Source organism: Telmatherina bonti (genome assembly GCF_933228915.1).
Source record: "Telmatherina bonti genome assembly, chromosome: 12".
NCBI classification, from domain to species: domain Eukaryota; kingdom Metazoa; phylum Chordata; class Actinopteri; order Atheriniformes; family Telmatherinidae; genus Telmatherina; species Telmatherina bonti.
In genome coordinates this window covers 18,352,226-18,367,645 of record NC_136610.1, presented here as the reverse complement: position 1 = coordinate 18,367,645, position 15,420 = coordinate 18,352,226, and positions in this window count along the sequence as shown.

Genomic DNA, 15,420 nt, shown 5'->3' with positions numbered 1-15,420 from the left:
TTGCAAAAGGTGTAAAGTTGTTAATTGGCCCCTCACAAATGTGCTTTCTTTCTTACTTAACCTCGCTTAGTCAAATAAAATTAGTATGATTCAGCGTCTTCACTGAATCTGAAAAATACCCTTCTAACTTCCTGTTTCAGAGTTACAAGGACCTTAATAGTATTCAGTTGAGGGTCTAATGTCACAGTGTCTTGCATAATGCAAAAACTGAGGCTATCACATGATTATTAACTACATAACATGTTGTCTGAATATGAAAAATGTGGTAGATCATCATTAGCTTAACCAAAAATGTAGTAAATTGGTTTAAAGATCTCTTTAAACACCTTAGGAGAGAGCAACCAATAAAAAGTTAGTTGTGTTATACTTTTAATGTTAGACCACGATGGTGCCATTGTTTTTCCTGTATTTTCTCTTTTCTGCTCAGGCACACACAAGTCAGACATCGGGTGGTCTTAAAAGTTGATGCTGAGAACAAAATGAAGATGCAGTCTGATCTCCAATTCAGAACTTTGACCACATAAACACTATCCCTTTATAACCCTTTAACTCAATATATTACTTTGAAATGAGACATTTTAACCTTAAAGTGTCCTTCTGGTATGTAAAAAGACCTTGATTCTGTCATTAAATTTAGAAAAGAAATTTTTTCATGCTGAAAATGAAAGAAATGAAGAAATCAAAAGTAGTCTCTCTTGCTCAATAAAGGGTTCAACATGTCAGTCATTATAAATATGTCTGATTGTTATTCATTTTAATCAAATCCATTCTGTGAGAATAATGTCTATCCAAAGAATTATTATTAAATGATAAAACTATAGTCATGGGGTAAATATTTTGAATCAGTAATTTTGTTTATCCATTTTTGCTATAAGAGCCCATATCTGGGAAAGCGGACCAAGAGCAACTCAACCCTTTTGGTTAAATTTAGCTTGTTGAGGCATCTGGTGAACTACAGCTTCATATCCTGTTGATGTCTTAAGTCACATTTGTTCTGAGTAAACATGCTCGGTGGTGTGTCAGAAGCCGAGAAATGGCCAGCCACAGCCTACGTTTCACAGTTCAACAGCCACATGTGGCTTTGCTTCCTTGTTTGACAAGTACTGATGTACAAACACTGCAGTGCTTCAAAAAAAGTGATCTTTGCTTTTTCAGAACAATGTGTGCTCTTTTGTATGTGAGCTGACTTTTGTTAGCATGTCTGAAGACCACAATTTCCCCAGTAAACAGATTTTTAGGGTATCCTCATAAATGAATAATGTCGCCTTTTTTAAATTTTATTAGCATTGCACCTAAGTTCAGACTAACTTTTATTTTTTAGCTGATATACACGGCAAAATGGGACGTGATCACCACAGCCTGATAGGCTTTGAAATAGTCTACATTGTGGCAGCCTTATATATAGAGACCAAACACTTTGATCTATTAATGTCATGTTTTTGCCTCAATTATAACTCCAAAAATGTTTGTAGAATATAAATAAATTACAGTAACAGTATGTGTACTTATAGTTTGATCTACCTGCAACAAGTGGCTTACGGAGATGTCTCACTCTGATTTCTGGAGAGGAAATATTAAAATGCCTACTTTGAAGTGGTGAGTTGTGTGAGTTGTCTTATGTGTAGCTCTGACATTTAGAGAATGGGGTAGGATTTAATAAGTTTACACTTCTTCTCACTTATTTCAAAGATGTAGATCACTCCTTTGTTGATTTTTATTTTTCATTTTTTGTGTCACGTGTGACCTCTTAATTTTGTTTGCTTTGTTGTTTTGTATCTATGTTTGAGCTATAAACTAACTACTGTTCAAAATAAACCAATAAATCAATCAACAATACAGTTTATGAGTAATTGTAGTTAGGTAAATAAACTACATGAAAATTATACTAAAGTCATTTACTATTTGGTATTTTTCCTGTTTTATCATCCTCCTAAGACCTAAGCTTTGCTTTGAGTTGCATTTCAGCTGTGGTAAGGATGAAACATTCAATATAACAAAAACAGCTGTTGTCTTTGAACATGAATCTCATTTAGAATAACACAAGTCCACATATGTGGACACTTGTTCCGAGTTTCCTCAGAACACAGTCAAGATACCACTTTGTAACAAAGAGTAATTCCATCCTGAACACTGTGGTTAACTATTTTATTGTAAATTTAGCTTTGTAAGGTTTTAACAGAAACACGAATGTAAAAAAAACAACTCTTCATTTGACAAAAACAGTAGTGCATCCTACAATCTTGAATGGTGCTTCTATTTCATGCTTTTTGCAGTGTGCCCAAACTGGATTTCTGGTGCACAACCTCTGCATGGACACCAACGTTGGCCAAGCAGGGGCTGAAGAGTATGATCATCCTGGAGGCATCCACATCGCCAGTGTGGACCATTTGAACAGCAATAGCACAGGGGCATGATCGGACTTTAGTTAAAGGCCCAGCAGCATGCCTAACGATTATTATTAATGCTGGGTCCCTTGATGGTCAGTTAATTCTGTCACGAATTAGCAAGGTGTGGGACCGAAATGCAGGCAAGACAAAACAGGAGACAGAGGGTATGCAAGAACTCATGTGTGATTCAAGACAAGGACAACTCGACCAACAACAGGAATGACTTAACACTGATGACAACAACGAACTGGCAAAGGTGAACTGAAACCAAGTTGTGTGCATATATTGTATATAATTCTCATTTGGCAAAATAACTCACTGAATAAAATCAGTCCATTTTCTGGAACAAAACTAAATGATTTACAAATAGAGTTGCCATCAGTTTAAACATTCACGTCACCAAGAAAATAGATGCAAGTAGAAGGATTGTCCTGAATAAATGGCATAATAAATGCCAATCTACGGAGGTATTTATCCTCAGTTTGTATGTATTCATCAGGGGCCTCATTTACCAAACTGTGCGTAGCAACGATGACTACAGGTGGCGTACGTACGGAAAACAGGAAATGCAGTGCAAAAAAACTTCCCGATTTACAAAGCAGTGCGCATGCACGTCCCACACTTGTTTTGCTTCATAAATCAGGATCAACACTAAATGTTGCGCACGTGAAGGAACATCTTGTCCCGCGCACGTGTTGGCCATAAAAAAGGTAAATATTAATCCATCTCATTTCCATGACGGTTCAGCAGGGAAAAAAGCAAAAAAGAGGACTTTTTTTGGAAAATGAGGTAGAAATTCTAATCGATGAAGTTGTAAAATGTAAAACATATTTTATCTGGTGGAGACAGTATGGACATCACCACCACCAGAAAGGCAGAGGAGGTCAGCAGGGGACAGATGCTGTCAGCTTGTCTTATCAGCGACTGGACTTATCCTGAAAGTAAAAATAAAATAGTCAGACAATAAAATGTAGGAAGAGAGCACATCTTCGTCCACAGGAGGAGTATATTTGCCAGGGAGGAAGGGGGGGCTGCTGCCCACTGCCACAGATTAGAAGCTGGTGGAGAAAATGAACGAGTCCAGAGATACGCTGGAACAAAATGCTCCAGATGATGCTGAAAGTGGTTCATTCCTTTGTTTCATATTATAAAATGAACGTACATAAATGAGACGTCTCGGACTCCAGTTTATTTACTGCGAACATGTAATGGTGGTACGATCAGAATAAAATAAATGATCTGGTGGAGCACACTATTGTCAAGGAAGATTACAGCAAGCCAGTTTGTTTTAAAATTATTTATTTTAAAACAAGTTTAAAAAAAAATACCCAGTAAAATAAATAAAACTTTAAAAGTTCTGTAAAAATTAAAACGGGCTAAAACCAGTTAAAAATAAAACACAAATGGTGTCAATCCAGGCCCGGAGTAGGGAGAGTTGGCTTGGCCACCATTAAAACCGGGGATCTCGCATGACGGCACGCACCAGGCTACCTGAAAGGACAAAACATATGCCAGCACGGAGGGTACTCTGCGCGGGAGCCTTAAGCTGCTTAGGTAGGGTGTGGCTACGATACTCACACGGCAGGCAGAGTTCTCCTCTGCCCTTGCGTGTATTCCACGTCGCCACACACTCACTCGTGCGACACCTCCGGCTGGTCCAGATCCCGATCCTGACACACTGGGAAACACAGCTGGCAGAGCCCCTGATCTGCCGCTACGTGTCGGCTGCCTCAAATGCTTCTTCTCCCAGTGGGTCTGCGATGCCCGGTGTGCGCAGCTTCTTCCAAACGATGTGATCCCTTCTGCTCCATGACTCTCCCTTTTTATACCAGCAGGATGAACTGCAGCAGGCGTGCTGATTCTGTCATGAGTCAGTGATTATAGCAACAAGGGGGGTTAAGTTTACATGAATAAAAACACAGCAAATAAACACACACAAATAAAAATGCAATAAAAGCAAAGCCAACTTAAAACTCTTGTGCCCGATCACAAACATACCGGTGTTCCTGTGTGTCCCTGCTGGGTTGCAGCACTGTAGATGTGGTCGGAGAGGGGGAGGTCAGTGATTCCACCGTGTGCCCAAGCTGCCGTGTCCTCGCAGAGGAACCAATAACTGCCATGAAGGAGGAGGTGCAGGAGATGGAGAGAAATAAAGACCACCCTAACAGAAACGACACTATGAGATAAACTAGGTAATAAATCGGGATTCTCCACCTCTGTGTTGCATCACTTCCAGACACTGCTTAAAGCAGTGAGATGCAACATGAGATGATGATCGACAACATAATCATTCAGATTGGATAATTGTACAGTTGAACGCAGGTGAAGCGCTGACACCATTTAGTACCATGTTATGTAGCATCTCCACTATCTGTACACATTCTACAGCTGTACAACAGGTTTCCTCCTGTGCAGGCACCTCCACCTGCCTCCATCTGCCCGATGTGTCACCACGGTGTGTCTGGTTGTGGCGCACATAGTTCTGTTCTGCGCTCTGGGTTCAGAAAAGGCGTGAGCAGCTCCGATTTGTCAGTCACTTCCCTTTGGAAGGTGCCGGGCTGGACTCAGAGTCTCCAAGCTCATCCGCAGGGACAGATAAGCCACTGTAGGCCTTTATGCATTTGGGTACATTTTATATCCAACTTCATGTTTTGTATCTGCAGGTTGGGGAACACCCCGATCAGCGTCATTTTAATGCAATTATTCATTTAGACTTTTATTATTATGGCAGCTGCTGTATGACTTATTGTGTGAAATGGCTTTTATAACACTGCTTCATTTCAGAACAGATTTTAGTGGTTGATGTTTTATGTGTTGGAGGAACAATATCAATTTTTTTTCTATTTTATTGCAAATGCTGTTAATGTACAACATTCTGCGTAAAGTTTTATATTTGATTTTGAACAAATGCATCAAATTTCACACAATTTCTTTGGTTTTATTTTCTGTGTCACCGTTTCCCGTTTCTCCATATTTTGTGCGTACGCTAGGGTCAGAGTTGGTGTGGAGGTAGGGACATTTTACCACCAAGTCATGTTTCGATAAATCCCAAAAGTTGATTATAATTGGCGTACGCTGGGTTTTGTGCATGCAACAGCTTCGTAAATGAGGCCCATGGTGTATCGACATTATAAATGATTAGCTTTTTAAAACAACACAATCCAATCCCAATTGCCCAGTCAACTCCCAATCTTATAACATTGACCAATTGTTCATATTTTTAATTTTACATAGTGGCCCCTGGAATTCTTTCCCGGATGACTTTAGCAACTGTCAGTTCTTGATTTACCCCGCATAAAAGTCCCTGTCTAGAATTTAGTCCTCACATGTCTTGTTTGGCCAGGAAGTCTCCTGGACACACAGAATGTCACAAATGTCCATAAATTTGACCATAATAACATGGCATTATTTATCAGTTTCACTGTGGGCGACATACTTTGCAGACTGGCTCTTGTGTGGAGCTGCAAGTGTACTACTTCAGTTCACCCCACCATTAAAAAAACACTTCCATTAATAACCTCTTTTTAACTATTTGGTTTCTTCTACTGTGTTGTTTATCATCATTGTCAGTAAATATGTAATCAATTCATCCGTTGTTGTCATAATTTCTGAATGCACAATTTCTGGTTCGCTCGTTCTGAGGAATTACTCCTTTAAATTGAGACTGTTTATTGAATTGAGAGTATTTCAGGTGTCTCATCCGCCTGAATCTTAAGTTAATTAAAAGTGATGAGTGGTGCTCCGAGGTAATTAATAAATTAATTAGTAGAGGCATATTCTGCTACACAGTAATATAGTTACTTTTAGCGGTGAAGCCCTACAAGCTGTTTCTACAGCATCCATGATGAGAGAAAACCTTGTGGCAAAAATGTTTCTCTGCTTGTTGTGGGGTTTTGATGACAAAGTTATTATAAGGATCCCTTTTTGTGACCTTTTTTTACATTTACGTTCCACTTTGGGGATTGTAGTTGCGGTCATGGCGATGTTACTGTCACATATAGGAGCTCCTGTTGTTGAGCAGCACTCACCAGCCCATTCATCCCCCTAGTAACATACTGGTGATTCCGGTTTCTAGTCCTAGGAGACAAGACTACCCAGGGGAACATGTTTTGGACTCCTTTAGACGAGCAGGGGTGGTTAGCCCCTATACCCCTTCTCGCGCAGAGCAGGCAATCCCAGGTTTTAGTCAGATTTGCAGTGCTTCTCCACCGCTGCTACTTGGCTGATCCGTGGCTGCAATAGTTGCCCCTCAAGTCCTCACTTACTCCTGCTTGTGTTTCCAATCCACTTTATAGGCCAGACACTTCTGAGCTCAACTGCCCCACTTGGCTAAGTCCATGTCTATGTTGCCTAACCTGACAGTTGGTAATTTATCAAAATAATGTGAAACAAACCTTGGCATATTTTCACTGCACTTCACACAGGCCTCAATGTAATTTGTGTCCTTGTGTGTGACATATCATGGTATTTGGGAATACATCTCATAAAAGTTATTTGGACTCCTCAATCTATTCAGATGAAAAACTGGTTGTCGTCAATAGAACAATATCATGGCTAAGGGTCTTCATTTTGACGTTTTTAGCTTAGTGTGGTGAGGAAGGCTTCCCCTTCCCACACCAATCTGCATCGACTAGGTGTAAGCCATTGAGGCTAATTAATGGGCCTTATATATAGGCAGGTGTGCATGCTCTTCAGTCTATCTCCTGGTTCTATCCTGCTCCGGCTGGCTGGCTCATTGACAAGTTGTAAGTAAAATCTGTTTGTGACTGCTTGGAAATTTTGTCACTGGGTTACTCACTGTGATTCCCTGTTGTGTGGGAGCCTGCCAGCTGTGGCAGCCGGGCGAGCTGAGCCATCCAATCCTCCAGCATCCGTTGGCCGTAAATCTGTTTGTGGGTAGGCTGCACTTGCCTTCCAGGTAGGATATCTATATATCCACAGGGATTTGCTCGTTACACCAATTAAATAACCTTCTCTTTAGGCACACTGGGGAGGTGTGTAACACAATGTGCCATTGCTGTCACGAAAACAGTGGAGATTTGGTGTGGACCCAATTGCAGAGATGAGGGAGGCCGGTATGCAGAACTCAGAACGATTTATTTTCCTCAGAGGAACCCAGGGAACTCAGAACAGACAAACTAAACTGAGGTACAAATTGATCCAGCCAACAATGAGTGAACATGAGTGGTATAAATACACAGGAAAAACCGAACGAGAAACAGGTGAAACAAATGAACTAAATGAACCCAGGTGAACCAAATCAATGAACAGGAAATCTAAGAAGCTAACCAAGACAGGAAAAACTACAAAATAAAACAGGAAGCCTAAAAACAAAGCACAGAAAAACCCAAATCATGACAGTAACCCCCCCCCCCCCCCCCCTCAACCTCCTCGGGAACATGGGTCAAGGGAGGAGCGTCCCGTCCTGGGACCCCCTCGGGAACATGGAGCAAGGGAGGAGCGTCCCGTCCTGGGACCCCCTCGGGAACATGGGTCAAGGGAGGAGCGTCCCGTCCTGGGACCCCCTCGGGAACATGGAGCAAGGGAGGAGCGTCCTGTCCTGGGACCCCCTCGGGAACATGGAGCAAGGGAGGAGCGTCCCGTCCTGGGACCCCCTCGGGAACATGGGTCAAGGGAGGAGCGTCCCGTCCTGGGACCCCCTCGGGAACATGGAGCAAGGGAGGAGCGTCCCGTCCTGGGACCCCCTCGGGAACATGGAGCAAGGGAGGAGCGTCCCGTCCTGGGACCCCCTCGGGAACATGGAGCAAGGGAGGAGCGTCCCGTCCTGGGACCCCCTCGGGAACATGGAGCAAGGAATGTGGACGGGTTCTGGGCGCTGGCGTGGGAGCCTGCAGCGCCGGACGGGTTCTGGACGCTGGCGTGGGAGCCTGCAGCGCCGGAGACGTGGACCAGGGCGGGGACACTGGAGACGTGGGCCTCGGAGCGGGCGGGGACACTGGAGACGTGGGCCTCGGAGCAGGAGGCAAAGGGGAGCAATGTTGTTTGCAGTCCCGCCTCCTCCTGGCCATCCCAGCAGTCCATTTAAGCCCTAGCGATGGAGGAGACCAAACAGCCAATCTGGACCCCCAGTATGGATTGGGTGCTGGCTTACCCCGGCTTGGAGAGTTCATAGCAGCCCGTCTGCAGAAGAGCTCATATGGGGTAATTTTCTCCGCTGGGTCCGCGTCGGGCTGGATCATTCTGTCACGAAAACAGTGGAGATGTGGTGTGGACCCAATTGCAGAGATGAGGGAGGCCGGTATGCAGAACTCAGAACGATTTATTTTCCTCAGAGGAACCCAGGGAACTCAGAACAGACAAACTAAACTACTTCACCTTGGGAAGAGACTTGTCCTAGCGGTTGTGGTTTCTGACATCTAACCATTTCTGCCCTGCCATATCTGGGTGTTTCTGGGCACGGCTTGGACTCATCAGTATGGAGGCAACCTGCCTTCAACGTTTTGTATGGTTTAAGTCTTCATATTTGATTTTGTTTTGCTGTTCTGCATGTTTATTTGAGTTGTCAGGTTGCTCTCTTCTGCAGGCCCACCCCTGTGCTCATTTCCAGGCTGTGCACTCACAGGGTTTTATATTTAGATTTTTAACCATTAAACTTTTTTATTTTATTTTATTTTTTTAATTGTAAAACCCACAGTCACTGTCTGGGGCTTTGTCGAACTTATGGCCGTGTAGGACAATTTTTTTTAGTATTTTATGATTATGTACGGCTTATAAAAGATGCAAATATATATCATCAGCCAGGCTGTGGCACCACCTGTGTCAGAGTCTGCTCTCATTCCAATATGATAATGGACCTCATCCAGAGGTCTCTCTATGCAATAGCATAATGGACTTCGTCCAATCAGTTGCCTCCCTGTCAATTATGATATTGGACCTTCTTCCAATCAACGGAAAGCTCGAAAGCTAATAATGGATGGAGCCAATCGCGGAGCTCATCTTGGAGCCTCGGTGATGCTGTTCGGGTTTTTCTGTCAAAGGTCGGGGGGAAAAGAAAGGGAAGAGTGGTGAAACTTTGGAAGTGAAGGTGAGTAGCTGTGCTTTTTATTTAATATGCTGGTTCAACTCGGCGTCCTCTGTCCGAAATAGATGTTCTGTCCTTTTATTTTAAGTTGTCAAAGTATGTAAACTTCCGTTAAGTTGGCAATCCGAAGACACGATTATATCCGTTATGTTCGCGTTGTTTCTTTTATACAGAAAACAGATTTGTGTTTTTAAATAAATCGTGACAATTTTATGAGAGCAATAGCTTTGCAATATACAGTATACGGAGTTAATGATTATGTGCGTTGTGCAATGAAAACATGGCGGCTGGTAACGGGAAAAATGTAAACAGCTAAGTGAGATTGCGCTGCTTACAAATAAAAAAAAAAAAACAAACAAAAAAAAACCCCACCAGTCCTAAGACTTAAGAGATTCATGTTCCCAATGGAATTATGTGAAAATGTGTCTACATTTTTTTACTGGTAGTGTATATGACACTAGAATCCTGCATCATATATACTCTCTGTATGTATGAATACAGTTTTTTGAGACATTTTACATCCCTTTATAGTAAAAAAAAACAAACCCCCCCCCCCCCCCAAAAACTTGGCTAAAAATCCTGTTGAACCCAATCTGATTCATGTCTTATGTCCCTTACTGGACACCCAAAAGCATGATTACACTGTAAGAATTTATACATATCACATGGTAGTAAATGATATCTCTACCATTTTAATGGGTGATAAGTCTAATTACACTTTGACTGCTGTGCCATAAAGAGTTAAAGAATTTAACAAATCTAAGGCAAGTGTAAGATCATCTTATTTTCACTGTATTCATGTTGTATTTAGATGAAGACATTATGTCTAAAGTCTGTGCTATCTTTAGATGACGACCAAGGGAAAAATGGGAGATGATGAGCGGATGACTGAGGGCCTTTGCCAGCACTGGAGCGTGGCCCCCAGGAGCCGACAACAGACCAGCACTACAATAACACAAGTGGCATGACCTCTACAGGTACAGTAAATGACATTTTGAGTTTTTGTACATTGCATCAGCTGAAGAAAGTAGGTGCTGTGATGATACAGAGTATGCTCATTTCAGAAAGAACTGAACAGCAGGTTTAGTAGCATTTGATGTTTCAGATAAAGAAATGCCCCATGCAGGCCTGAGGGCAGTCTGGTCTGGCCAGACCAGGACCTGGAGCTGTGGGTTTCATTCCAAGGTGATCCAGTTTAACAATATAATCTCATTTGTAATCTGGCATCACATATGTGCTACTGTGCTTTTGACCCCCCCCCCATGTCTCACTTTTGCAGCCTGCTACCCTGTCATCTCTCTCATCATCTGCAGCTGCAGCATCTGCTCCTGAGGACACGCCACACACATTTATTCGAGCCCCTCTGAGTCTGTCTGTGGTGAATATTATCTTACCATTTTGGATGGATCCTTCTCTGCTTGCTTTAACATTTTTATCATGTGCTCACAACACAGTACAAGTGTTTTTATTCGGAAATGATGTGATAAGTAATAACATGCACTGTCTGTTTTTATTTTACAGGAGAGCTTATTGGGGTAGACTACATGTTGAGCCAGACTGGACAGCCCCTCAATGTGTCCCCTGACTCAGAGGTGACAGAGGACATGCTTGAGGAGGTGGCTGAAGGGGAGCAAGAAGACGAGGGTTTTGAGGAAGACCAAGAGTTGGAATTAATCACGCCAACTCTTCTACAAGACCCAAGTTTTTCAAGCACCTGCCAGTCTGCTGCCCCTTCCACATCTGCCACCTCCTTTACTGCTCCGTTCTTGGATCCTGCCACCTCCTTCTCCTCCTCAGCAGCGGCTGCTCCTTTCCTTCATCCTGCCTCCTCCCCCTCTGTGGCTGCTCCCTCCTTGGACCCTTCCTCCTCTGTCTCAGTAAATAAATCCACCCTGCTGACAGTCAGACCTCATTGATTTTTTTAATTTGGTTTTTCAGGCTGTTGAGTCCAGCATTCCAGTCATGGACAGGGTTGACAGCCTGGCAGAGTACCTGGTTGACCTGAGGGACCAACCCTCTTTGGCGCTCAACAACCAGCAGGCTAACATTTATTTTCTTTGTATGACGTATGGAATTGATTTAAAAATACTTTTTTGATTGTCATTAAAATACTGTGCCATTTTAATCATAATTTTTGCCTCTGGCTGTTCTGATGGGCTGTTCTGTCTCTGTTTAGGTGAGCAGCATTGTTGCTCTGTGGCAGAACCTGCTGGATTTTGACAAGCAGAAGGTTGCGTTTGCTGCCAGACACCAGAACAAGCTGGACACAGGGAGGTTTAGGTCACCCAAGAAGCAGGAGTTCACACCATGGGTAGAATAAATGTGGGTAGTTTAGAACAGCAGAAACTGGGCACAGCCAATACAAAAGCATTGTTTATTGCCTCTCCATAGAGACTATGCCCAAAGTGCAGTGGTTGGAGGACATAAAAAAAAAAAAAAAAAAAAAAAAGTGTCACTTCAGTTCTGTACTTAGTTCTGTTTGTTTTGCATGCATATTACTTATGCATGTTACTTATGTATAGATTTTTGTACTAATTTGTCAATAGTTTAAAAAAAATGAATGTTTGGTAGTCCAAAGACTAACTATAGTAGTATTAAAACAAAAATAAAATGTAACATCACCACGGGTTTATGTGAAATGATGTCCAGAGATATTTGGAAATAGAGAAATAATTTGACCATTTTATTGAACAATATTAGTAAATTATATAATAACTATATGTTAGAGTGTGTGTGTCTGTATAAAATATATATATATAGTAAATCTAATGAATCGATAAAAAATATTTTCTCATTAGATATATAATAAAATAAATGCTTTATATAAATGAATGATCAAAGTTGCCAAAATATAGATGCCATTGGGGAATTCAAATCAAAGCTTGTAAGGAGGTATTTAGTGTTTTAAATAAATTTACATGATTTCCATTCAATTAAATGGACAAAATTACAGGCAATATTAAAAATATGCTCACGTCTGGGGAAAAAAAATTCCTCTGAGGTTAATTTGCTACATATTGCATCTTAGTTACAAAAGTTTGAAAAATTTGGTCTAAAACCTAAAGAAAATGGCGTAGAATGTGGTGTCCAGTTGGGAGTTCGATTCCAAGCTTCCCCTGACTATGTGCCAAAGTGTCCTTGGGCAAGACACTGAACCCTAAGTTGCCCCCCGATGTGCCTATCGTGGTATGATCATGTATGTAAGTCGCTTTGGATAAAAGTGTCTGCTAAATGACTATAGAATATCATTACTTTTAGTATACAGATTAATGAAATATAAAAGGGACCAATTCTCTTAGGCTAATGAACCATGGAAAATTTTAGTTGTGTATGCAGTGCTTAGTTGTGAAATATTACAACTTCAAAGATTTTCACGACATTAGGAGTTGACACAGTTTGCTGCAGTTAGTCTCTTTCCGGACAATCAGTGTACCATTGTGGTGACCTCTTTTCCCCCTCGCAGAAGTTGTGGCTTCTGTGAATACGTGCCTACAGTGCTGTGTCAGACAAAAAGGTCAAGTGTTGGTCACAGATAATGCCGGTGCCTCTAATCAATATCACACATTTTTATCACACGTATCATCCTAAATCTGAGATCAACCGTATCAGAAAAATCACTTTCATTAAAACTCAAGCAAACACCAAATATCATTTAAATTAAACTAGAGACCAACTTGTTTTCTACTATTTTCACAACTTGGTGCTTTTATTCTCTTTGGATGTCTCTTTAAGGTTTTTTTTTTTTTTTTTTTTTTACAAATGGAAAACTAACAATTTTCTCATGTGTACTATTTGTAACATTTCAAAAGTCATACTTCTAAAGATCAGACCAATCTGTATAATTATCAAATATAGATATCAGTTGGGGAAATCACAAATATTTTGTTTATTTCATGTGTAGCATTTCTAATCAAATGCAGCTAAAACCTTTGTAATCTGATAAAAATTGTGGAGTTGAAAGCAATGCTACATGTCTCAGAACTTAAGTACAATACAGGAAAATCATGTACGCTTGAACACTATCTAAACAGAGATAATTGAGTTGTAATAATGCTTAGAGCTTCAGGCTTTTTGTTAAAGAGACATCTAATGTAAACATATGAAAGTATTTCCCTAAAGCACCTTTGTTCACCAATTTTATAGCGGTAATGGTTTTCTTTGGAAGATGTCTAATCAAAGGCATATACGCAAGACAAAACTGTTGGTACATTATCATGAAACACAAGCAGACAAGGGGGACAGGGCTTGTCCCACAAATCTATATTTATTTACTTTAATTTCATAAACACAATGTAACTTCACAGCTATTATTAAATTGTTTTTTCATTTTATAAGTTTATAATTTTGTTGTACCATCTCTGCTGCATTCACTGCTTGCAGCATTGAACAACATAAAACATACAACAATTATTCACTGGGAAGTGATTGAAAGAGACAGAGTGATGTAACTGCCAATAACTACACAAAAAAATAGAATTCCATTAAAATCAACAACCTTATGTTCAATTCATTTCTTGTGAAATTTCATGTTAAATTGTCGGTAAACTCTGCCAGGTTGCTGTTCGGGCTATCTCTTGAGTTTTTTTCCCTCAGAAGTCAAAAACATTTGTACTATAGCTTGACTTATTTTCAGGTATCGGGCCAAAGCAAGAAAAAAGAAACAAGATTGACAAAAGTAGATGTTTCTGAACTATGAGTGTAACTATTAATAGAGCTGTATTCAATCTAGTGTTCACATTGCAAGCTGGTCATCAAAAGGAAACCATAACACATTAATTTGAAATATAGTTTTTATACAAATTATCTGATTCTATAAATGTAGGAAATTCTGTTTCCCATATTTACAAATATGTTCTTTTATCAGTAATGACTGTGTTGTCAAAATTTGCTTCATATCTATATAAGTGAAAAATCAAAAGAAAAGGCTGTAACTTTCCATGAAAATGGGTCACCACTGTACAAAATTGTAGGAAGTGCATTTTATATGTTTCAGCCAATCACTAAGGTTTTCCACTTTGTAAAGCTTGATCACATAGTTTCTAAACCTACCAACTGAGTGGGAAGGCATCAGATGTGCAGCAGAGAGGTAATGTGACACAATGATTAGAGGACAAGCTTCTTTCATTCTTCTAAGTACACTGGGTGAGCTCAATTCCTTTGATCTGTAAGAGGAATACTGCTATAATGTTAAAGTTCAGTTTACACTTGTAGCGTAAGACTTTTTTGTAAATCTTGTTTTTTTTTTCCTGTCTCTTTTATTTAGCTGTCATTCAAACCTTCGACGTTCCTCTTCAGATCTCTTTGACTGCGGTTGATCTTGGTGATAATGTGACTCTGACATGCCAAGTCTCTAAAGATTCTCAAGGGTTGTTTTACTGGCTTAAGATTAAATGTGGGTATATGTTTGAAACAGTTGCTCATGGGACTTTTCAAACAACATCACTTCAAGGACAATATATTAATTCCAGATTCAATGTCACAAAAGTGGATAATGTGTTTTCTCTCACCATAAGAAATGTGAGCAAAGAAGATGAAGCAATGTATTTCTGTCAGGCAGGAGCAGCATATAAAATGGCATTCTTTTATGGCACATATTTAGCTGTGACTGGTAAGTTTTATTCATTTTGGTCTGTTTCCAAATTTAATGCCATAACAAAGCAAATAAGTCAAATTTCTGTCTTTTTGGGAAAACAGATCCACAAAATAAGCAGAAAACTGTGTATGTGAAACAGAGTCCTGCTGTGGAAAGAGTCCCGCTGGGTAGCAACATGACCCTGCAGTGTTCACTCCTATCAGAGAAGAAAGAAAGTCCACGTCATTGTCCAGATGAAGACAAATTCTTCTGGTACAGATCTGGATCAGAATCCAAGCCAGGCATCATTTACACTGACAGTTCCAGCTGTGACAAAGAGGCAGGAAGAAGATGTTCCTCACGTCTGTCCAAAACCATTCAGAACCCTTCAGATGCTGGACATTACTACTGTGCTGTGG